Below are 25,467 nucleotides of genomic sequence, written 5' to 3'. Positions count from 1 at the left end.
AATTACCATCTGCTCTCCTGCTATTTAGATAGGGCATGCTACAACTGAGGTGAAGAGCTGTCACATCAAATATTTTCATTCTAGCTTTCGCACCTTTGATACCAAGTTACATAATTGCAGTGCAGGACCATTTCCAGGGATTCCTTATTTTCTTTTTAACCCTACCGTTCCTTCTCCCAAGCCTTACTGGATTTTGCTGCTTTTTGAGAGTGTTTCCAGTGCAGATGGACATTTGTGAGTGCTAGGAGAGGATGGTTCAGCCCCTCAAGAAGGACTTTAGGTAAAATGTTAAAATTAGTGGAATAGGTAGGAATATAAAAGCAGAATTTGCCTATTTATGGTGAAAAACATTTATGTGCAAATAAAACAGGCAGGAGTAGGGTGATTCTGGGCTTGGTTGGGCTTTTTTCCCCTTTTGTTTGGTTGTTTCTTTTCTATTTTCCACATTTCTTGTCTTTTCTCAAACAAAGTAAAATACAAATGGGTCAATGACATACACAGAATGTATTTCCCATAATACTGAGGTTTAATCTACCTGTGCTTTGGTGAGTTTTTGTTTGATTCTATTTTTCCTTAGTTTTTGTTTTTATTTTTGTTTTGTTGGTTTTGTTTGGTCTTTTAAGTTCAAGGAGTAAAGGAGGTGGAAACTGCTCTCAAAATTAGACCATTATAAAAATGAACAGATCATCTGTATTCATGCTGACAGTCACTTTGGGTTGAATGGGAATAAACTGACAGAAGATGGTGTTTGGAAATGAAACATGACAGGAAAGCAGTTAGCACAAACTGCCCAATAATTTCTCATAGTCAGGAAAAGAGCGCCGTTATAGAGCAGGGGTTGTGCCAGTAAAATAGCTGTAAGATAAATTAATGGTTTTGCAGTAGCAGGCAGTAAATTTGGTGTATGTCATCTGCCTTCTCCCCAGTGGTTAATACAGTAATGGGGTGGGTACTGGAACAGGCACCAAATTCCAAATGTCTGAATCTTCTGTGAGGTAGAGTTTACTACCCAGCTTGTTTTGACCCATTGGGGCCCTGGTGGGACAAACTGGCGTTGGCCATCTCCTGGGTGAGACTCCCTTGTCCTCTCTGTGGGATGGCAATTCCAATCCATCCTCACTTCTCTAGGGACTAACAGCGGTCTTCTGTACAAGGTTTGGTTTTGGGTGGTTTTTGGTTTTTGTTGTTGCTTTGTTTTGTTTGGTTTGGTTTTTTTTTGTTTTGTTTTGGGGTTTTTTTGGGTTTTTTTTTGGTTTTCTGTTGGTTTTTTGTTTTGTTTTTTTTTTTTTTTTTGCTTCTGCTCCTGAAGCAGTGAATGCAATAAATGTAATTAGTAACTTTTATGTGTTGGTTTGTGCATTCCTGTGATGTACACTGGAGGGATCTTGGCTTTCACTGACATCCGGGTGGATCTTTTCTAGCACCAGTGGACGCTGTGGAGACTTCAGTGGCAATTTGGTACTGCCAGAGCTTCTTGTGCTTATGTGGTATGGGCAACTCTCTTCTCCATCATTACTGCATCACTTGAGTTACTTGAGCTTGAACTGTAGGATGGAGGAGCCAGGCAGTGGGATTTGGCTGAGGTTATGAAGCTCAGCCAAACTATGGGGATATCATGGGGATAAAACACTTCCCCCTAACCACCCCCCTTTTATTTTCCTCATTTAACCTGTAAAACCACGCAGGAGAGATGCTGCAGCTGAAGTTGGGCTGTTAGTCATAACCAGTGTGTGGGATCAACCCCTGGTGTGGTAGCTGTGACTCCAGGCCTGGAAAGGATGCACCTGTCTCGGATGGCATCATCCTTACTGCAGGCATGTGTGTGCCATGTGCAGGCTTTCTCTTACAGAAGTTGATAGGACATTCTCCCTGTCTGGAGAAAGCTGCTCCAGAGTACAGGACCACAGATGCAGTTGTAAACTCAGAGGGGAAGAAGCAAGCATTTGTCCTGGATTGATCCTGTTGTCTGAGCTACACCAGAGGGCTTTGTTACTGTTTGCCAGTGCCACTTAATTATTTCAGCTTGTGTTTCATTTCTTCTCTTGGTCAGCTGAAGCATTTTGAGGACAGTGGAAACCTAGTAACATACCCTGTTGCTCTGAGGTTAGGTTATTTAATACCATACAGAGTTGTGTAGAATGCATTGCCAAAATTCATCCCGGAAGCAGTTACGTATTTGCAGTATCACCTTGAGTTTGTTCTTCCATGGGAAACCAAAAATACTCACCTTAATTCAATTGATTAATTCCTTACCTCTTTTTCTGCAAAAAAAGTGGAGCATGGGAAGAAATACATGTCTGTCCAGCCACTAGAAGCTGGAAACTGCACAGCAGAGCTAGGTTTGTGTTTTCTTAAAGCTTACCTGCGTCCTCTTAGCAAGGACTCATTTACTTCAGGTAAGTGAAGGGCTGCAGGGTACATTGGGAATTGTAGTTTTGCAGTGATTTGTGCTCTGAAGATTAATAATCTTACAACCCTCAGAGGGAGATAAAGAGAAGATGTTCTCAGACAAATTGTTATCTTGTATTTCAGAAATACAGTGCTTTGAGTGCTGAGCATATCTTCAATTCATCCCTTTAGTTTTTACCTTGGTACCCATAGTAATGGTAATATTTTAAACATCGAGGCTTGTCTTTCTCACTTCATCCCTCCTTGGTTTTCTGCAGCTTTTTGGGGTGGTTCTAGAGATGTTTCATTTATAAGGCAGTTGTGTTTTTCAGAAAATATTTTTGAAATACAAAACTTGAGAAAAAAAAATTAAAAATGTCATTGGCTTTGTAACCATATATACATGCACTGTGCAGATTGCACAAATGAGATACTAACCTTTTATGTTTGAAGAGTCCTGGCAATACCCTAATAGCAGTGTTTTGAAAATAACTTATGTAGTCTCTCTCTCTCTTATTTCAGATAATTTTTGGCTTTTCTCTGCAGGTGGTTTCAGTAGCTTTTGTTATAAATTTGTTGAGTTTCTTAAATACTGGTTTTGGTTTAGCCACTGAAGTAAGTTACTCAAGAGCTTAAGTAGGCTGAACACCCAAATCCAGTTACTAGTAAGAAGGTGACCATCTTTTTTCTTCACCCATTACTTCTCTGCATGTACACCAGGGAGCTACAGAGGTTTTCATGGCTCACTGAAGAACTACAAATTCTTTATTGTTTCTATGCTTTTAACACATACTTAAAAGTGGCTAAGAATACTTACAAGACTTAGAAAAATGTAACTTCAGGCTGGTTGGCTGAACCAAAAACTCTTCCTGCCTTGTTTATTTTTCCTAACACCTTTCACATCCCTCAAGGCACGTTATGACTTTGAAAACAGGATTATATATGTGCATTGGCTACCCAAGTGCTTAAAAAACTACAGTATGCTAGACACGTTACAACGTATTTGGAAGAAAGGAATTGGGAAAAAATACTTAGCAAACTAAATTGGTAGGAAATGATAAACAGGCAAAATGTAATTCCATATAGGGAGAGTTTGTTCCAAAGATTTGGGAGTAGGTGGTGGGCTTCATTGCTCTGCCATAGATTTGAACGAAAGGTTTAATATGCAGTTCCTACTGAGGTAATAATATCTGTCAGCTTCACTGATATACTTTATGCATCATTGTGAATTACTTAAGCATTTTCAGATGAAGGGCTAATTACTAACAAAATTCAGTAAGGATGTCTTGTGTGTCTGTTAAGTGTAGATGTGTATGTATGTATTTAATGTCTTCGATGTTGGAGTGATTTTTTTACGCTTCTGAGATTCTCTTACGCTTTTTCTACTTTGCATGATGCAAAATACAGTCTGCATCAATCACATTGCTGTTAGATGGCACTTAGCTGGTGTTACAAATCTGAGTCAGACTTGGGCAACTGTGGGAAACAGTTTCCTTAGTTTTGGATGCCTTTCTATTCCTTGCAGCCCATTGATTCCAGCTGGATCTCCTGCTTTCCCTTGGGGCAGTCCAGTTCGTTCCTAATTTTTGTGAGGCTTCGCAGTGTTTTGCTGAATGGGTGGGAGACTTTTGGGGTCTTTTTTGTTGGGAAGGAAGGGAGAAGCCTTAGTTTTCTCCAGGCTCAGTGCACTAAAACGGCTCGGCTCATGGCCAGGCTGGTGCCAAAGCCATGCAAAAAAAAAATTGGGAGTATGTGCTGGGAGAATGGAGAGGAGATGAATCTCTGGCACTTGGCAGTTAGATCAACTTGTTTTGTTCCATTGCCACAGTCAGAATAACTTAAAAATAAGACATAATTGGGTAATTAAGGCTCATGTCATTGAGCAAGGCACCTTTATGGCTGCAACTGGGTCTGCCAAACTGTGTGGCAATGCTTTTGTGCTCTTCAGCGCAACAGTCCCATTCTGGGCCTAATAAATGTTTAAAAGGAATTGATAAGTTTCCATTATTTTCTCCTACTTTTACAGAACGGAGTTTTGTCAAGAAGCTTTGTCTGACTTCTCCAACTTCTCATTTATGCAGAAGGATGATACAAAAATGTTTAGGCTGGCACTTCTAATGGGCTAGTAAATTTTTTCATCGTTTTTTAAAAGAAATGTGCTGTCAGTGCACTCTTACTTTATGAATGTGTTCTCTGTGCCAGAGATCCACTCACTAAAATGCTGTCTGCTCCATCCAGCTGTTTGAAATGGTTTTTGTTCTCCTTAGTTCTGATAGAAAAGAACCTGTACAACACTGGTAGCAAAGGTGAATTACAAGACTAAAAGACTGTGATAGTTGGCCCTCCTGCTGCTGTCTCCATAGATGTGTAGTTGCTTTTGTATATGGAAAAGAAAAATTGCAGAAGTCATTCTAATGACATGGATCTGCTACTAGCATATGATTGCTCCTCTGTGTATAACAGCAATAGGCAAACACAGAATCTCTTAATTAAATTCGTGTATCTATTAATTTTCTTCTAATATATTACATACACTGGAATCTAAGTTCCTTAAGACTGCTTGGAAAGCTTACTTTTTTCTTCACATTTCCTAAATAATCTTAACAATCTAAACATCAGGCAGACTGTTATTTGACATGAATTTGTTGTCATATTCCAGATCTGCCTTGGATTTTGGCAGAATTTATTTCATAAAATCTCCTTCTTCTTATTTCTCTTACTTTTTAAATGGCACCACATCAAATGTTGTCCAAAATCTGACTCACTGCTGAAATAAGTCTTTAAAAAAGACAGATGGAGAAAGCAAATGTTGTTAAAAATTTTGTCTGAAGTATTGTATCTCTGCTAATAGTCACTTTTAAATCATAATTGCTGTACAGAGTTCGATTGGTTTTACATTTATTTTTTGTTCTTTGTGGTTTCTTACTTGTACAAAGCTATCATCTTGGCTATACTAAAACCATTATGCTCTCATGCAGTTTTACAGTTGAGAAATATAAAGGGAGGGTCTGTCTTGCAGGAGAATAGACTAACTTTGTTTTTCAAAGATATTCTCTACTAGAATTGTTCCTTTTTTAATTCACTTTTTTCAAACTGTAAGCCTATGTAATTGTTTACTGAAATGTGTGGATATCTATAAAGAGATACAAAAATTCTTAAATACAGCATCTCATACAGCAGAGTTTCTATTAAATTCACAATACTGTGGGGAAAAATATGATTGAGTTTTTATGTGTGTGTGTGTGTGTGTGTGTGTGTGTGTGTGTGTGTGTGTGAAACTGGTAAGGCTTTTGTTCTTGCAATTTGTTTATTAGTTTCTCCAAGTCTGTACATAGCTGTCTTCTTCTATCGATTTTTAAAGGGAAGACAGTAGAATTTTTCTTTTAACTGCACAGATAGTGTTTTCAATCAGGGATATTTCTCAACTGTGATGTCCTTTTCAATTATAAAATAGTATTTGCCTTTTATAGCTGAGTATTAAATAAATTTTAAAATAGGATCAGCATGACTGAAATAAGATCTTTTTGTCAAGATTAATGTGTGTGCATACAGAAATACTACATTTCTGAGTATGGCAAATAATATGTCAAATCTGAGCCACAAAATAAGAATGTAGATGGATTCTTGCAGTGCATGTATTTTATTGCTACTTTACCAGTGATTTTTCTTTCATGCAGATTGACATAAAGACAAATATGTACTTTCCTTTAGATAGTAAACCCACTATCTCACCTGTGAGGGATTGTAAAATTATATCCCTTTAAAAGAGAATACATCAATCTACAAAAAATTGCATCTTCAAGACAAGGTCTTTCTTATTTCTCTATTTGTATGTGCATTCAGAAAGAAAGAAAAAGCTACAGGATTTAAGTCAGTCTGAAGATTGCATCAAATACTGGGAGTCCTCTAATTTTGCTTTAAAGTTATGTAGTATATTGACATTTTTTCACACTCTTTCAGCATAAAGAGGCATTTGTTTTGTGAGTATCTGTTCAACAAGTTTTTTTAAGGACTTACATCAAAGGATCTTACCACAAATTTAAAAGGATGTAGAGGTTTCTATGGCACCATAAACAATATAACAAATAATTTGTCGTAGAAGCAGCTTCTAAAATTGGGTCTTTGGGGTGGGGAGAAATGTTTAATCTGTGGATAGAGCTGGTAGTTCTTAATGGTAATTAGTAGTTATTGAAGTAAGAGTTTAGGTAGAACATTAATTAAAGTAATCCCATCCAAGCCTTGCAATAATAGGCACTGACTGCCATCTATCCATGTGGGGTTTTTAATAAGGTTTATCAAACCATCATTAGCTTTCTGCCTAGCCTGTATTTTCAGTGCAGTTTTACATCTTAATACTTGAAACCTTCCTCCATCTGGGTGATTGTGTGAGACTTACCCATCTTCCTGCAGGACTTTGGTGTTTATCTCATTGGCTCTGAAAGCAGAAATACAGAGTATTTTTCTGAGTATAGCCTAAATCTAGAAACAGCTTTATAACTGTTTGGAAAAAAATACGTTTGAAGGATGGGCATCGTTGCCTTGTTAATGTGCTTCGCTCTGTCCATCCCCTCGCCCATCGTTGTCTTTTTGTCGCTCTGTTTAGTACTGCTTCGTCATCAGTTGAAAAAGCACTGAAGAGGGAATGAATTTAGGCATGACTTTTTTTGTGTCTTTCAGTTAGATGAAAGATTAGGACAGCTGTTCATTCTTACAGGTGCTCACAGTGGTGGTGGAGCTCTTGCCGTTTCCATCCATTATGCAACTTGGGTTGGGGGTAGAATGGGTGCAAACAGTTGGATACTGTCCTTGAAACTTAAAAAGAAAGTCTCCTGTATCTCCTGTTTGAAGTTCACATTGGTAAGTGTTCGATGAGCCATGTTTATTTACTGTAGTCTTGTTTGGTTGGGAGTTCAGGTGATATTCATGCAAGGGCTTTGCTGCACCTGGGAGGGAGAATCAATAGCTTGTGAGGCTTCATTCCCCTTGGAGCTTGGGATTCAACTGGAATCTCATCTTTGAAAAACCCTGAGCTGTTGCAGCCCAAGCATTGACCATCAAGCCTATGTTGTTTTCTAAGCTGAAAATATTTTCATCAGTGTTGTTCAGTTCTTTGGTGCTTTTGGTTTCAGAGCAATTTTAAAAGAGGATATCAGTAGAGTTAGTATCATAACTCTATTTTCATTAATTTTATGAGAATGATTTGTTCATTTTATCGGTGTCAAGTTGCTTATGTTCCAGAGAAGTGGAGTTAGAAAAGACCTGCTAGTGTCTGCAGCTCTGTAGATGGGTACAGCATTTTTCATGTTAAAATTACCTTAGCCTCCAAGAAAGTCATATTCCATTGTGACTCAGTTTGTGTCTACCTACAGGTTTACACGAACACTACATTAAGCAGACTATAACACAATGTATTACTTACAACTCAGTATGCTTATCTTTGTTCTAAGTCTGTTGTAAGTCCATATAAATTTTATCTGTATTAAGTGCTTATTAATTTCCATGTTACCAAAATAGGATGGTGTACTGCAGTGTGTTTGTTTGGTTACCTGTAAGCTGTTGGAAAATGTGGCAAGTGTAGTTTTCTACTGGGTGATGAATTTTTGTCATAGTTAAAGTACCCTCAAAAGAAAATCGGTTTCAAAAGAAATTCTTCATAGGAATTTGAAAATTTTTGTTTCTCCCCCCACCCTGAATACTGTTTTTCTTTTAATTGACTTTTTTTTTTTCCAGTCGTAAGTTATAACTTGTATGTTCTTGGTAGTTATAGTCAAATCTAAATATTCAGATTTTGTAACTTTCTTTAGTTTTCTGTTTTAACAGACTTTTTTTCTTTTTCTGTGTGTTTGTGTAATAAAGCTTTTATTCTGAGTTGAAAACATCCTGGTTAAAAACCACTTTTAATAATTTCTACCATGCTTTACTGTACTGTATTTTATTTAAAACAAAACGAAACAACAAAACTTCCTAAACTAACCCTCAGGAGTTTTCACATCTCCATATCAGACACTGAAATATTCATACTTATAACTAAAAATTTCAACTTCTAAGGAAAAAGTGGTTTTCACATTTCTTTTATTTTGAAATGTCATAGACATCAATTTTATATTTCTCCCTCTGTCCTGCACTTTGCTGAGCTCTGAAGATCCTATTAATCTTCAGCCTTACTCTCCCCTTTCTTAAGCATTTTTGAAAGCTCCTGCTTTTTTGAATTGGGAATTCTGTCTCAGTTTGCCAACTTCCCTCAGCATGGTAGGGTGGGGAGAGATAATGGCAGGGGGGAGATGCTCTGCCTACGGCTCAGAAGATTTCTCTCCCATTAGCTGTGCTGACTTCTTTTTCCTTGTCTAAGGTAGGGCGGGCTTTGATGGATCTTTTAATATGAGTATCATCTTCCAACACAGAGCATGGGAATGGATTAGCCTAGAGGGTATGAGAGTCGTTCTCGAAGATAGTACTTTAAGGAGGACATCACTGACAATTCTGCTTCATATCTACTTTTCTTGTGTTTTGCCAGCACTGTTTTGTGTATGCATGGGGAGCTTTGAAACAGTTTACTACTGTTAGATGTTAAAACAACTAAGGATTATTATAGTGTTTGATTCATTTCCTCTTCATCTTATGCTTTCAGGTGACATACAGTTTGCTTATATGGAGAAGAATTAGGGAGATATTTAACTGAATTTGGGGTTTTTCCTGAGTCAGACAGGGTTCTTTCAGTATTTTGATGTCTATAGTCCTGAAATAAGTTCTTAGTAATTAACTACAAAAAAATAAAAGAAGATGGGAGGATACTAGTTGGATGTGCTCAGTTGAAAGTTACACTGGAATGTGAAGTTCTCAGGCAAAAAAAAAAAAAATCAGTGGTAAAAAGATAAACTTCTGGGATAAACTTTGGGGCAAAGTTTAACCTGTAAACAGTTTTCTGGCATCTGCCATGTGAAGCATGTGGAGATACTGTAGGAGATGGTGATGTGGTGCTGGAAGTCTTAAGGAAAGAAATGGCTTTCTTGTTTTCCCTAACAATTCACTAGTGTCCTAAAAAGTATTTCTTTTTGCCATTAAAGTACAAATTCAACCACTTAAAGCATAAACAGTGTGTGGTTAAATAACTTCTAATAAGGATTATTATGGATTGCTGCTCTTGCAGCAATGGTCTTCCTCTTGGTCGGAAAGAGACTGTCAGTGACTTTTGAGTTGCAGTAATTAATCAATCAGTACCCTTGATCTAAGCAGCTTTTTTGAATATATGCCTGAAGATAATCCTCCCTCCTGGTCCTTTTGGTTTATTGATGGAAATGTTGCAGAACCTAGTGAAGTCTCCCAAGTCTTCTGCATTGATGATAGTATTAGCACTGAAAGGGTAAAACGAATGAGAGCAGGAAAAACACAGTACAAACAGAAGAGAATCCTGGTATTATAAAATAAATCTAAAGAGACCATGTCTAGAGAGATCTGCAGAGTGAAAATAGAGCACAGAAAGACTGAGAGGAAGAACTCTAAGTCAGTGGAAGGCACCATCTCTGCCACTTCCCTGAGTTGTTTTGAGCTGTGAGGAGGCTGCAGCTGACTGGGTGCAGGGCGAGGGGCAGGGGTGAAGGTGCCCACTCCTCCTCACCTGAGAAGTTGCCTGTGTACAGGCAGGGTCTCTTAGGCAGTCTGAGTAAAGCTTGTTCTCTGCCTTTGCTTTTGCAAATCCTGCTGTGCAAAGGCGGTGCTCATTATATGCCATCGTGGTGAACAGCTTGACTTGGACTGAAAATTGCTAATGCAATTTCTCCATCAGTTCCTCCTCCATTGAATTCCCTGAAGTGTGAACCTCTCCTGTGGCCTGCTGGTGTTGTGTGGTTCATGTGTTGCTCCATCACATTGTACAGAGAGGGGACACCTGTGTCCTACGCAATGTTAGGTAATTTATGTGACTTGGGTTTGTTTTTTTCATAAAAGAAAATTTTAAGGGATGGTGAATTGCTAGTTAAAATCAGCCCCATGATCTCTTTTTGCATGCTCATCTGCAGTACTTTGGGGGTTTTATTTGGGTTTGTTGTTTTGTTTAGGTCCAAATTATTCACATATAATCTCTTTCCCCTTCGACAAGCCTGTCTGAAAGCACTTTTTTGTTAATATTACTGAAGTGTTTTACTACAGCAATGGCAGTGATTACAAGACTACTATGTTTTGGCTAACAAATGCAATAAATGTGATGAAAATCCCCCTGTGTTTTACATTTCACTGCATAACATGTTTATATAACATGTTAAACACTTCTGTCTGAAGAACAGCTTTTCACAAAGGTAAAATGTGTTTTCCATGGCACTTTTTTAGAAATACTGTGGGAAAGAATAATTCCTGCTCCCTTCTCACTCCCCACATGTCTTAAGTCTACATTTCCCAGTGTTTTAAAAATACACATTTTCTTATTTTCCCGCCACACTTAGAAGTATAATTTTTCAGCGTGTCTTTGAGTTTTATGAGGTGAGAGGCTGTTACCTGGAGGACTTGGTTTTCCTGATGCTGGGTGACCTGGCAGAGGTGCTGGGCTGGAGCAGGCAGATCCCTGCCTGAGCACGCCGTTGTACAGGCGCTAATTTGGCTTTTTGTATTCTTGTCCTGTCTGTTTGTGGTATTTAATGCTCTAACATCTCTCTGGTTGGGTGAACCCATATGTCATTCAAATGGGAACCTGTGCCTTGCCATTGGCCTGACAGCCGCTCAGCCGTGGAGCACAATGCTAAAATTATGAAAACTGTGGCTCTGCTCATTGGACCCGTGGAATTTACAAGCATTTCTCTTCTATGTGCCTAAATGCTATGTTGCCATGCCTTGGCTAACACGGCAGATTTTTCTGGATTATAAGCCTTGTCAATAGTGTGAAACCTCACTTGTGTCTTTTTTTTCCTCTACCATGTTGGGGATTTTTTTCTCTTCCTTTATTTGTAGATACGTGCTCCTCACAGACAAAATCAAAAGTCAGCTGCTTGCTTTGATGGTTACAAAAATAAACATTTTGTTTATATCTTTAAAATAAAAGCAGAGATTTTTACCATAAGCAACATTTTGCTGCTGTTTGGTTCTATCAATATATTTAACAGTCAATATAAGAAATGTTATTTATATGCAGATTGCGTTTACTTCAGCATTATTTATAAAGCAATACCACGTGATGGTAGTCATGTCTGTAAAGTCATGTTTTTCTTCATGTCTCCCTTTTTATGGGATGGTGCACATTACAGATACATAAATGTTATTTGACATAAGGGAATAAAACTATTTTCAGCTCATGAAATAACCTTGTTAGTATAAACTTGAAAAGCTCTTTCTGTAAATCACTGCTGCTGAACTGATAGCACATTTCTGCTGCAGTGTCACCTTTCTTTTTTGTGTGTGGTTGAAATGTCATGGTAATAATCAATTCATCTTACAGAAGTCAGTGAAATACACTTGCTCGTACTTGGTCACGAAACCAAACCCTGCAATTTTAATGTATTAGTAAGATACAATTTTGCTAAAACAGCCTTGGCTTCCATTTCTGTGTGTCTTTATTTACCTTGTTACTGACGATATTTAGAAATCCAAGACAAACTTCCAGTAATTAAAATTATCAAGGTTGTCCTGCACTCTTATAATTATGAGAGAATTTACTGCACTTTGTGCACATGAGGGCTGAATTTGCTATTGAAGAAAGAGTGTTGAATATCTAATGCAGTTTATATGTACTGAAATATCAGAGAAAGAGTCATTGCTAGGCTCATGATTGCTTGTTTCTCTGATGGTGAATTTGGTAGTGCATCTGTGTGTGATTTTTTTTCCCCTTTTTTACTTACTGAATAAGCTTAACAGCAGGAAAAATGCAGTGGAGGTTGAAAATGGTTTTGGTTTTGTGTTTGGTTTTTTAATAGAGGTATAGTCTTTTGCTTTAGACAAAACTAGGAAAAGATTACTAAGAATGGCAGCAGGAAAAGTTGATTCCTGATTAGTTTTCCAGTGAATCACAACTTTTTTTTATCACATCTCGTATGGAAGGAACCTTTCCTGCCTACCATCATGAGATGGAACATTGTGGAGATCCTTTTAGTCAGACATATTGCAGAGCTTTTTCTGGGCTCTCTGCTCTTCTCTTTGGGCTTGCTGGTAATAGGAAAATTTTAAAACTGAAATCTTTATTTCCTGCTTTCCAGCAAAAATTATGTGCTGCTTTGTGAAATGTAGGAAAAGCCATATTCCTTGCCCCAAGGATATTGAGGTTTAAATCCCTCAGCTCAGTAGGTTAATGTGTGCATCACTGGTTGCCTTAGTGGCATTGGCCCCGTTAAGCTCAGTGGCACTACTCTTACAATTAAAATTTTAAATTACATAGTAGTTTGTAGAGTTGGAACCTGAATCACACATAATGGAAATAAATAGGATGTGGTTAGGAAAGATGTATAGAAGAGGCTCAAGATTTTGCTGAGTTTGTAGGGTTTCTTCGGAAATGTGAGCATTTCAGCTGGGACTAACTTCATGGTTTTATTTATAGTATCAAATTTAATAAATTATAAGATCCATAGAGCAAGTACTTTGAATTCAGGTATTCCATGAATTGAGCCATAATATGCTTTGTAGGGCTGTGCAAAGCACTGCACTTCATTGTGTGTCTGCCCTGTTCATGTCCTGAATTTCTTTCCTACTCCTTTTACATTACTGCACTTGAGAGAATTTTCACTTGCTAGTTGGAACAGAAGCTGAAAGGGATCTTTAGGAAAGCACAGTCGAGCAGACATAATAAATTTTGAAAGGCATAAAAACCTACCTCCCAATTGAGGGAGGTAAAGATTTACAATACATCATAGAAATACTTTTTTTCTGAGAGAGCAAAAATCTTCCGACTTGGCAAAGCTTTTCTTGCTGAAAGGCAATGGAAAAGCCACTTGCAGTGTAAGAAGTTGTTTTCTTTTTGACTTGAAGATGAAATAATATTATTTTCAGATCAGTTAGAGGCAACAGAGGAGGCAGTGTTTTTAAAGAAAGGTGCTTGTCTAGGTTTTTGTTTCTGATGCACAGAATGGTTACACTGGTTGCTAATTATTTGATTACATGCCTTTTCTTCTGCAGAGATGTTGAGATACACTGCACTGAAGCAGCTTATGTTTCCTCAAGGGAGCAGATCCTCAATGAAGTGCTGCCCAGAAAGAAGAACAAACACTAGTGAAGCAAACTAACATTTAGTTAAAGATAGCATTTATTAGCGTATGCCTTATGGTGTGATGTTGTAGCTGGTTTTTTAAGGGTTCTCAGTTGACAGTTTTCCTTAAAAGAAAAGAAAGCAACACTTCCTAAACCCCATCACTAACCCAAAATGTGAAAAAATATTTTCTAAAACTCCCAAATATTAGGCTAAATGGGATATATATCTTCAAGTTTGAAGACAGATTTTTCTCTTAGATTGATAATTTAATGACATTCACCATATATCAAAGCTGTTGAGAGAATTGGATTATAAAGATTTGTAGATAGTTTTTAACAACATAGGCTATTAATTTATTTTACCTTTCTAACATTCCTGTTACTTTGAAATGTTTCTTTTTAAAGAGCTGTTATATTTTATCATAAAGCATTCCTGCTTTCACTGCAAAAGGATATTTATTACTGCTTCTCTTCTAGGTGAAATGTGATGACATCATCTTTTCTCATCTATTTTAAATGTAGTAAAAGGGATGGTTCTGCAAGCACACTGCTATATATGAAGAGCAGAAGAAAACAGGTGGACATCAGAAGTGTTTTGTAATGGGGTCCTACCCATAAGAGACTTCCCTTTCTGTAATTTAGTATAGAAATTTACTTGTCTGAGTGCAAATTACCAATTTCACCTTTTTAGTCCTAAAGTAAGAGTTGATAATACATATTTATAGACCTTTGAAGGTATTTGTGGCTGCTCTATTTGTGTGGGTTTTTTGGCTGTCCTTACCATTTTGAATGTTGATCTTAGTTTAGAATCACAAATGTTTTACAGCTTCTTTAGCATACTAAATTTCTTCAAGCATTCAGATCTCAGTGAGTAAATAGCAATACGTGGCATAGTTATTTGTCTATTTCCTGTAAAATAAATTAAAAAAAATTGATAATTTGAAGTAAGGGGACTTAGTTTAGTTTTGTCTAAACATGCAAGAAAAGCTGAGTAGAAGCTGAAGGATTAGATCGAAAAAGCACCACTTATTTAATTTTTTAAAAATTTATTTATTATTTGCCTTTATTTGGCAGTGCTCCTGTTCTTCTCCCCTTCCTATTCCCTGCTCAACCCCTACCCCACAATTTCTGTGCTGAACATTTAAACCAGAGGTCAGTTTGGGTCCATGTGTTGTTTAAAATATGCTGCAAGTGACCTGCTAAATGTAACAACAGAATCAGCATAAAATGCAGAGGCCATATTAGGGCTGGGAGAAGGAAAGTGCACAAAGGTTATCAATAAATACTCAAATCAAAGTGAGCTTACTCTATAGATGTATTTTTTCACAGTGAACTAGCAGTGTTTTTTAGCTCCAGTCCTCTTCTCATCACAGAGTAATAATCTCAGTTTGTGCTGTTCCTGTTTTCTCCTTTTCTTTCTTCTAACTCCCATAGCACAGCTTTTTCAATCCAGCATTCACTGCACATGTTCCAGTCATGAGGTTACAAAGCTGACATTGCAGTCTCAGCAGAGGTTATCTCTTTAAAATTCCCTAAAATTCCCCTTTGGCACATCCAGTTTGGCAGCTGGGTTTCTGTAGGAAACTGATGGAGCCACCCCCTCCCCTTATGTCCTTTATAAAAATAGAAATCTATTAAACCTCTGGCCAGAAGGGCAGATGGGTAAGTACTCCCTCCAAAGCAGACAGTGCTGCTTCCTAAGCTTTTCTCTCTAGTTTTATACTATCAAAAAAAAATTATATACTTCAGAGCCAATTAAGTAATGAAAATACTTGGTTTTAAGATTAAAAGCGTGTTCTCCAGGACGTGTGAACTCTGTGCTTTGGAAGGTATATACAGCTTCTGAGAAATATTGACCTATTGTTTGAAATATTTTAAATAGTTATGCAACTACAAAATCAGAAGCTTAGTTTAATCATAGAAGCTCTTGCCTGAACAACACTGTAGCCACTAAAGTACAACTGGTACTCAGGGGAAGATTTGCCAAGCCAAACAGGAGGTTAAAATACCTAACTACCAATATAGATAAGTGATCATTGCCCTAATAATATTCAAGAACTAATCTAAATGGGCATTACCCACTTGCACTTTCATGCTAAGAATGTCCCTGAAATGCATTATATGTTTTTGCTTCCTGTAAGGAAGGGAGAGAGAATTGTCTGTATGTCCCCCTCCCTATATCACTGCTTTCCTTTGGATGTCACTCTAGGTGAGAGCAGCAATGAACTATTTTCTGCTTAAAGTGGATTAAATTTTATGGCAAAATTTGAGTGTCTTGAGTTTGAGGAGATGTGAAAAGCCAGTGTCCTCCCTGGAAAGTCAAGGAGAGGCTTCTTTTGTACCTTCACTTGGTAGTGCAGCAGCTTTCTCATTGCACCTCTCACTTAGCAGGGCCCTGCATGGAGAGCTGGAAATTGTTACTTTGCACATGGGGTGCTTTTTTGGAAAGTGAGAATTATGGATTTGGATTCATGAGATGAGTAGAGCCATGGAAAACGAAACCCAAACAATCTGCAGTTCCAACAGCAGCCAAAGCCAACCCAGCTGGTACCTGCAGTGCCACTTCCCTCTTGTTGCTGCCGGGTTCATCTGGCCATGCTGAATTGTTTTGGTGTGCTGAGGTAGCAGAAGGCTGCCCATTGTCTTTCTGCTATTTGAGTGTGGCAGAACCCTTGGTGGAGCTTCAGGGAGAACTGACAGGGTGGGTGAAGAAGTGGGGCTTCTGTGGCAGCAGACAGATCAGCTTGCAGCTGTAGACCAGTTGCACGGTGCTTTTGCCTCTGGAGCATTGTCCTAAATGTGATCAGCCCACACTGTGCCTTTCATGGTGCCTGCTGTCAGGAGACCTCTTCTTTGTGCAGCTCCTCAGCCTGCAGAGGTGGGCACTGTGAGACAAGAGCCCATACAGTGCATTGGATGAGTAGCTTGGGAGCATTTCTGCATGGCATGTTTTTTCTAGAACAGCTTTGAATGGTAACTTCCTGAAAATGTGTGGTTTTTCCATCACCCTTGGAAGAACTTGGCATTCTGTTGGCCCCACTAAAGAACTACAACAGCTGGAATTTTGTCTCACTCTGCCTGGTACCTGTGATCACTCTTTGAGCTCACATATAGGCTCATCTTATCGCTTAGCTCATGGTCAACAAACAGTGACTGCATGCCCCTGACACCTGATGCTAAATCCCACATGAGTTGCACAGAGCATTGCATTTTCTCAGTGTAAGTTACTGTGTTTTGGTTTTACTGAGGAATCACACAGATTCAGGGACAGCCTGTAGTCCTCCACTCTAGAAAACCATTGCTAACAAGGCCTCACTACTTAACCATCTTTGGTCAGCCTGAAGCACTTTTCTTAGTATATTTTATTGTAATGAATTATCTACCTTCTTCTTACACTGTTTTTACCACTCCTGATTTCCTCACTTATTATTTATTAAGAACTTGGTATGTGTTTGTCATGTGAAATAAGTTTGTCTTATTCTCTTGTGTTTGCTGAGACATCCTCCCACTTACCCCCTGCCACGAACACCACCAGTGGTTCTCATAAACTATAACATGAAGGATGTGGCAAGTTTATCACCAGTCTGTGTGAAAGAGTGTAATGCATCGTGTGAGCACCTGTAACCCATTTCAGTGCAAAGTCAGATGGGTTAACATAGACTTCCCTTCTTCACCACATGTGCAGAGAAATTTATTTATGTAACAAAAAACTGTTGACAGTGACCTCCTGCTCTCCCTTTTTGAACAAGCTGCTTCTTAAAAGTATTTTGTAAGATGTGAGAAGGCAGAGGATGAATGTTCACCAAGAGTATGTGTGGAGCTCCAGTTGACTTGGGGCTGAAGTGAGGAAGGTGTAGGGTCCTCACTTGTCTGTTTCAAACATTCTTGATCACCTTTCCTTAATCACCTTTTCAAACAATCTGGAGGCTGGGCCTTTTGTCCTTACCTGGGACATATTACACAAAAGCAAAGCAAGCTATTCAGTTTCCAACTTGTCTCTTAGTTGTGGCAAAATGCACTGCACCAGATAGGTCCCACCATTCTTTACAGCCAGAGTATCTTGGAGGAAAAAAGCCCCAAGCTGATTGCTTTCTTTGTTTTTGGCTGAAAGATTTCTCCATAATGCAGCTGTCTTGTCAAAAGACACTCCTCAAGACTTTACAGTTTGGAGGTATTGAATGTTCCTGATGGATCCTTTAAAGTGTTTCAAAGTGCATAATTGGGGCACTTGAGCATAAAACTACAATTATACACTTGTGTGTTAATTTTGTGTACAGATAGATATTACTTCAGTCTGGACATAAATGAAAAGGAAGCATTTTCTTGTGAGTGTAAGAATCTGTTTTGTGAATGTTTAAACAAAATAGGTTCAGGATAATAGCCCAAAACAACCAGACTTGGGGGAAGGGGGGCTTGAGCTTTCCAGAAAGGAAGGAGCCATGCATGGATATACTGGAGATGCTTGGATGCTTTGAAAGAGTAGTAGGTATTATGAACATTAACAGACAAAGCACGATATTTGAGTTAAATTTAGTTGCAATATTAATTTTAAAAAAATCTAGTAGTTTTGTAGAATGAATGTATGAATTTGGTGGTTGATTCTTCATAGGTTTTTAAGTTGGCTATTTTCAATTAAGCAAAAACAAGTAATTTTTTGATAAGTGATGTTAGGACTTTAAAGGTTCTTGTTTGTTTTTCTGTTCCATTTTAAGTATAATGTTACATGAATTGGATTAACTGTATCCAGATACTTACATTTAGCAGATGTTTCTAAAACTTACTTGTGGTAACTGATATGAGGAATAATTTACAATAATCATCTTATTTTGAGTATAATAAAACTGTAATTATTTTAAAAATTATGATGTGCTATATGGTTTCAGCTATGAATTTATAAGATAGATGTCTTTGATGTTTCTGTCAGGGTTCTTTTGATGTTTTCCAGTGCTAAGTAATAGGTCAAATTAAATAATAGAAATGGAATAAATCAAATATCTGAACTCTGTATCTACAAGGAATGATTTGAAAGTTTTCTTTTAAAAATACTTGCAGGAATATTAGAAATCACAGCTGTTATGTAAGTACTCCTATTTAAGAGGCTGACTTGGTTTTTATCTGTTCCCAGTAGGAAAAAGGAAAGAAAAGCCAACACAGAAAATATTTACTCTTCCTTTTTTTAAAAATTGTTTTGGTTGGTTGGTTTTGGTTTTATTGGTGGTGCACTTTGGTCAAATTCATCTAAAGAAGAAGGGTTTCTGATAGGAGTAGCTCTGTATTTCTTGTTTTTCTAAGCCAGCATATGTACCCTCAAAAGAATATTGAGGAACTGTGCCACAGGAATGGGATCCTGATCTTAGGCAGTTAATGCTATGCTGCAGGATAATAAATTATCCTGGATGGGTAGAGATGTAATCAAATTTTCTTACCGTTAGTTCAGCCAGTCATTCTGTTTGCCTCAGGATTCCTTGCTGTGGGGAATTTTTAGTGTCCAGATGAAAAGTATGATTTTGATCCTGCTATAATAGAAGAAACTAGAAGAATTTGGACTGTACAAATTACTAGATTTATCACAGATATTGCTGAACCTAAATGATAGATATGGGAGGTCATCCCGTTTTCTTTGTGTCTTGACCAACCTCCTGTGCTGTGGGCACTACTTGGGGATTCAAATCCATAATGGGAACACAAAGAGCTCTAAATCTACTCTGTCATTGCAAGTTTTTCTTGATTAAAAGAGTGATATCCTGTAACACAGAGAAGGACCAGAACAGAAGATGACTTGCTGGTCTGCTGTTTGTGGGGGTTAACTCAAATGCGGTGCCTTTGTCAAAGGCGCCTGGGCCAAATCCAGAGGGGTTCTCTGTTAAAGACTAGAACTTGCATGCACCCCTTTGCAGATAACTTTGTACTAAGACACTACTACACTGAACTATAGAGTCATACAATGGTCTGGGTCAGAAGGGACCTTAAAGATCATCAAATTCCAACCACCCTGCCGTGGGCAGGGATACTTTCCACTAGAGGAGGCTGCTCAAAGCCTCATTCAGCACTTCCAGGGATGTGGAAGTGCATCTTCCACAACTTCCCTGGGCAACCTGTTCCAGTGCTTCACCATCCTCACAGTAAAGAATTCCTTCCTAATACCTAATCTGAACCTCTCTTTTTCAGTTTGAGGCCATGGCCTGTTGTCCTGTCACTACATGCCATTGTTCAAAAGCCCTCTGCAGCTCTCTTTTAGAGTCCCTTTACGTACTGGCAGGCTGCTATTCAGCCTCTCTGGAGCCCTCTCCTCTCCAAGCTGAACAGTCCCAGCTCTCTTACCCTTCCTCATAGCACAGGTGCATGAGCCCCTTAATCCTCTTTGTAGCCCTTTGTTGAACTCTCTCCAATATGTCCATGTCTCCCTGGTACTGGGGAGCCCGGAGCTGGACACAGTCCTCCAGAGTAGAGCAGAAGCACCTCTCCAGACCTGCTGTCAGTACTTTGTCTAATGCAGCCCAGGATACCATTGGCTCTCTTTGTGGGAAGAGCAAATTGCTGGCTCATGTTCAACTTGGTGTCCACCAGCACCTTCAGGTCCTTCTCTGCCAAGGTGTTTTCCAGCTGGGTGGCCACCACCATATATTGGTGCCTGAGGTTGTTCCTCCACAGGTGCAGGATAGCAATAAAGGAAGAAGAGAGCTGTCAGGGAAAGATGGTGTGCACTTGAAGGGTCTGTGAAGCCCTATGTGGAACTGGACAAGTTCAGATGGAAAGAAGAGAAAGGCTTAGCTTGCTTAAGAGTGCCTGGAGTTGCTCCCTGTGGAAGATATTTTATATTCTTCTCCTGCTGTTTTAAGATATACAGCAAAGAGTTCTGAATGATCTCAAATTATTTAGTTCTGAAAGCCATTGAGTTTAGGAATGGTAAAGACAGTATTCATCAAGACTGATATCTTTGGAGGAGAACATGAATTAATTAAAAAGCACCTTTTTCTCTCAAAAGATTGGAAGAAAGAAAGAAAACTCAAGGGTGTGCAAGATGCCAGGGAAGCAATGATAAACAGGGTGTGTGCACATTCTGCCTTTTCTTACTACTGAGATTAAAGAATGTTTGCAATTTTTCCTCCTACCAAGGCTATGGGCCAGAAGAAATGTAGAGTGAAAGCTATTTTACTGAGGGATTTTTCAGTCTCCAGTAGTTAAGTGTTAGGGGTCTCTCTGTGTATAAAGGCATAAAATTGGAGGATTATTCATGCAGCTGGATTACCTGCTATTCAAACTCAGCCCATACCTCTCATTTGTGTTCTCTGCTTTAGAAGGTTTGAATGGAATTGCAGAATTTGTCTGAAGAAATATGTTTCTCTGTATTTTTTAAACCGTATTTTATTTTAATCACCATTTAAGAAATAGTGGTCAAAATTGTTACAGATTTCCTGGAAAATAAATGGCAACTAGAGGATTTGAGGATCAAAGATCACTGTTTATTCCATTCGTGGATGCTCAAGTAGTGCCCTTTAATAAATTATTTGTTATATGATTAAAAATCAGTTAAATATAGGCTTTTGCATTTTTCTGTAATGGCTGGCATTTCATAGGTGAATTTCATGCTACTCACACAGCAAGAGATGAGGTTTCCTACAAGTTTTTTACTGAAGCTGCAATCATCAGAATCACCAGAGATCAGTTTGTGACAGTTGTGATGTGCTTTTCCTTATGCTGGTTTGTAAAGTGGAAATCTATTACTTAACCAGATTACATTATTCCTTTCAGTTCTTTTGATCACTTTTTTTAAAAAAAGGAAGGAAAGCAGAGTATAAGAATAGATGTCTTACCTGACTCATCACTTGAGAGTGTGTGCATGTGTCTGTGTGTGTAGGCACTATGATTTCTCTCTATTTCTCTCTAATGCAGTGTATCAAATAGCACTTCCAAAAACAATTCTGTTGCAAATCTCTAGTCTTCTCTATAGTGTCGGTCTGAGAGCATAAATAAAGCAATGTGGAAATCTCTGTCTGGAGATTATCATATTTTCATCCCTTAACTTGCAGAATGGACCAAATGTTGCATTAGTTCAAGCTGTAATGCACTGTGCAAATCAACACTATTGGAGGAAAAATTTCTTCCTTTTGTTTCTAAACTCAGCTGTTTACCTCTCCCTTGAAACTAATTTTAGCTCATCTGAAAGATGCAAATTTTTTATTTTTGTTTGTTGGTTGTTTTTAGGGGAAGGTGGGAGTGGGAGGTGGTTGTGATATTGGCATAGATTTAGCATTTACAGCTGAGGTAGTTTTCATCAATTTCTGACAGGGGAATCAAAGTGTTCTTTTTTGGAAGGAGAGATATTGCTTTTCCGTATAAATGATTGACTATTTTGTGGCAGTAGTCTTTATTTATTTGGCTCTCATCATGAAGAATAGCAAACTTATTCAAAATCTCAGTACATCAAAAATATGTCAATACATAAAACATAAGTACTATTCCATACTACAATCTATGCAAAAAACTATGTTAATAAGATGTGAAGGTTGCACAGCTAAGAAGTCAGAAAACATAAATGATAAGATTCTAGCAGCCACAGTAACTAAGCCACATTTCACATCCTCTGTATTTTATGAAATGCCTTTAACAACATAAATCAGAACGAGAAGGTGCTATATATGTGTAACATGGCTCAGTTAATGTTGCTTTTGGAACTTTAACATCAGTATTTTCTGACTGAAGAGTTCCTTAATCATGTAAACTTAGTAGATTTTTTACACTTTTTTGTGGGTTTTTTTGGTGGGTTGGTTTGAGGCTTTTTTAGGAGAGGGAAATTGCCTGTATTAATAATTGGTTAGCTCATGTTACTTTGATTTAAGCTCCAGTAAAAGGCAGTATGTAGAGAGCACCTTGTGACAGGTACATATGTGATGCCGTATACATGGGCACTGACAAGTGGTGTAATTGTGCTGCCGTGTACTTCTTGGGGAAAAGGGGATTACAGGCATCTGTGTGAGTCCTGTCCTTTCTGTAGTACTGAGTATGACTGCATTGCAGACTGCAGACTTCTGAAGATGGTTGAGCTACCTTTTTTAATGAACTGGCTTGTGTACAAGAAGCAGTCTGGCTACAAAGTGTGGATCTCCCTTTGACCTAATTCACCCTTCTGTGGAGCACAGCAAATTAGCTGAGCACAGCTTTTGGTGTAGGCTCCTGCCAGTATCTGAGCTAGTTTGCAGATCTGTGTGCTGCACTGCAGTCTTCAACATAGGCATGCATTTAATGACTCTGCAAAATCCACTACCTTGCAAGTTCTGGAATGGGGATTATTGTTCTGTGGCACAGAAACATGCTTTTTATGCCTTTGCTTCCTTGCTCTGGGTCACAGGGTGGACCAGTATCAGGCCTAGTGTTAATATTTTAAAGGCTCTTAATAAGATGTTGAAGTTCATACTTCAGTGTAAAGGCAAGCAGTGTAAGAAAGACAGTAACACAGGTGAACACTGTGACCAGTGAATTGTCAAAAGGTCAAAGCTAAGTGATAAGAAGTAATAGAATTTATAGAATGTATGAATAAAATGCCATAGCATCAGGATTCAAATCTATCTGATTTGAATAGCCTTGACATTAACACCCAGCTTTCTTCCTTGTTTCCTTTTAGATTTTTTCTTTTTTGTCATTCAAGGATTTTTAGCCTTTATTAAGGCTGTGTGCACAAGCATGCTGGGGTTGAACACGTTGATTTGAGACAGGAGACCATGCTGCCCTAACTGTGACAGAATATTCTACTGAACATGTGCCAGAGGATTTCCTGATGCTGTATAAGCATATTATATTTTTCTTCTTTCTCTAATTCAGCTAAACATACAGATGAAGACCTGGGCTTATGTGAATTTGAAAGTTTTTGATATGAACCAGACCTTTTTGTTAAGTGTGTGAAAGTCAAGGAGTTAGTTTCTTATTATAGCTTTCTGTTGGAAAGTATGGAGAAGTGCATGGTTTGAATGTTTGGAGGAAAATAGTTAGGGTTTGGCAGAGGTCTGACTTTGGAAATCTAAAACTGAAGCAGAAGTTGCTTCAGGAATCATAAGTGTTTTATTTGAAGGTTTGATAGTAACTGAGTGACATCTTCCTTTATAGTTATAACTGAATTGATCACTGTAAAATTAAAGTAATTAGAATTAAGTACTGTAACCTTTCATTAACTGAAGGAATGCGCTGTTTTACTCCTAAAGTACCAGGTGGTAGGGTTTTATTTTTATGAGAATGCCCCTCACTATACATTTTTAAATTCTAATTTCTATGTAATTACAATGTTACAGGTGCTAAGAAAGTAGAATGTTACTGATGATTATATTACTCAGGATGGTACTTGTTTCACAATATTCTGTCTCACTGTTCCTCAGCAAAGTTGGCACCTGTAGTGCCACTGTAGAACCAGGTAGTGCCATCCTTTCTTCTGAGTGGCACCCACTGAACTGAAGTTCAGTTTTTCTTCTCTATGTGTAAGCCAGGCTTAATGCTGATCAGGCCAGATTTTTATATCATGACATGTGGTCCACAGCTTCCAGATTGTGTCGTTGCCTTTTACCAATATCATCCAGGGTAATGGATAGCCAGTATCATGCCTCACTTTTTGTGCACCCAGGAGAAGCAAGGATGTAGCCAGGACTCTTCCCCTGTAGTGAGCATGTCCATGGTATCTGATGTGTTCAGGTGAATCCCAGAGCGACTTCCCAAAGCTTTGTGTGATAGGGACTATGTAAAGCTTCTTCCATTATTGACTGGATTTAGCCATCAGGTGTAAAAGGGCAGTAGCTGCATATTGCTGGTATTATTAGTGTACCTATGCTAACACACTAATTTTGTTACATTTTAATTTTAAAAATTATTATAATGACTCTAATGCTGTCTAATGATCCTTCTTCTTTGACATCAGTCATGGATTGCGCCTGCAAAAATTGCTTAAAACTTCCATTTCTATCAAGGTATTACCTGGGAAAAGAATGCCCACCACCAGATCTCTTATTCAAACAAGAATTAAAGATAATGGGCTAAGGTATAGGTTATTGCATTTACCCCATCTCTTCATGTCGGTTGCCAGTTTTGTTCCTTCTATTCTCATCCTTTCTCTGTTTGTGTTCAGAGTGGTGTAATCAGTTATGGTCAGTCATACTTCTCCCAAAATAATGCTATTTGTACTGTGCAAGTCAGATAGTAGTCCAAAGTAATTATTACAGTTTCTGTGCTTCCCTAGAAATAGATTCAAACTCAGGTCTGATCTGTCTTCAGCCATCCCCAGAATGTCTGCACTACCACAGGCATGATGAAATTTGCCAAATTCTCATCTCCTGCATTGTGTGGCCACAAAAAAATATGAGTGTGAGGGAGAAGGGAAGGGAGAGTTTAGTTTATGAAGAAAGAGGATGCTTGGGTCATTCACTCCAAGCATTGTAAGTAATTGGCTTTAGATTTGTTTTGTTCTGCGGAGATTTTAATTAACTTTTTTTTTTTGTATGCTGTTTAATAAACATTTGTCCATAAACAGTATCTTGTGATCCCCATCAGTAAAGCAGGTGGATTAATTTGCATGTTGTTGTTTGTAATTTATTTAAATAGCCACAGCATTACATGGAGTGCTCTGCTAAGACAGTGGTGATGACTCTCTGCACTGAAGAGAACAGCATCCAAACATACATGTAGCATTATGATTATTGCTGTATTTTAGGTGGTGGTGTTTGGTTGTTTTTTTAAAACAGTTTGAAGTGGGAGGATATGGAGGAAAATTCTAACATAAGTAACTGATATATAAGTTCAGAAGAAGAGCCTGGTGCCCGTTCTTAAACCAGTGTCTGAAAGCAGATTTCTTGGGGAAATATTTAAGAAAATGGAGCAGTCTCAGAGCTTTGGCAGTCAAGGTGTTAATTGCCTCTTCAGCTTGCTTGTATTTGTTACTAA

The 25,467-nt window shown here is 38.2% G+C and overlaps 1 protein-coding gene across 4 annotated transcripts in view; it reads left to right on the top strand.

The window, feature by feature from the left end:
* ARID1B (AT-rich interaction domain 1B) overlaps nt 1-25,467 on the top strand; it is a 325,133-nt gene that overhangs the window by 51,488 nt on the left and 248,178 nt on the right. The window lies entirely within an intron of this gene.

This window comes from Molothrus ater, chromosome 3 (assembly GCF_012460135.2).
Source record: "Molothrus ater isolate BHLD 08-10-18 breed brown headed cowbird chromosome 3, BPBGC_Mater_1.1, whole genome shotgun sequence".
Lineage (NCBI taxonomy): Eukaryota > Metazoa > Chordata > Aves > Passeriformes > Icteridae > Molothrus > Molothrus ater.
The sequence above is the reverse complement of the archived record's forward strand: the minus strand, read 5'-3'. Positions and strand labels throughout refer to the sequence as shown.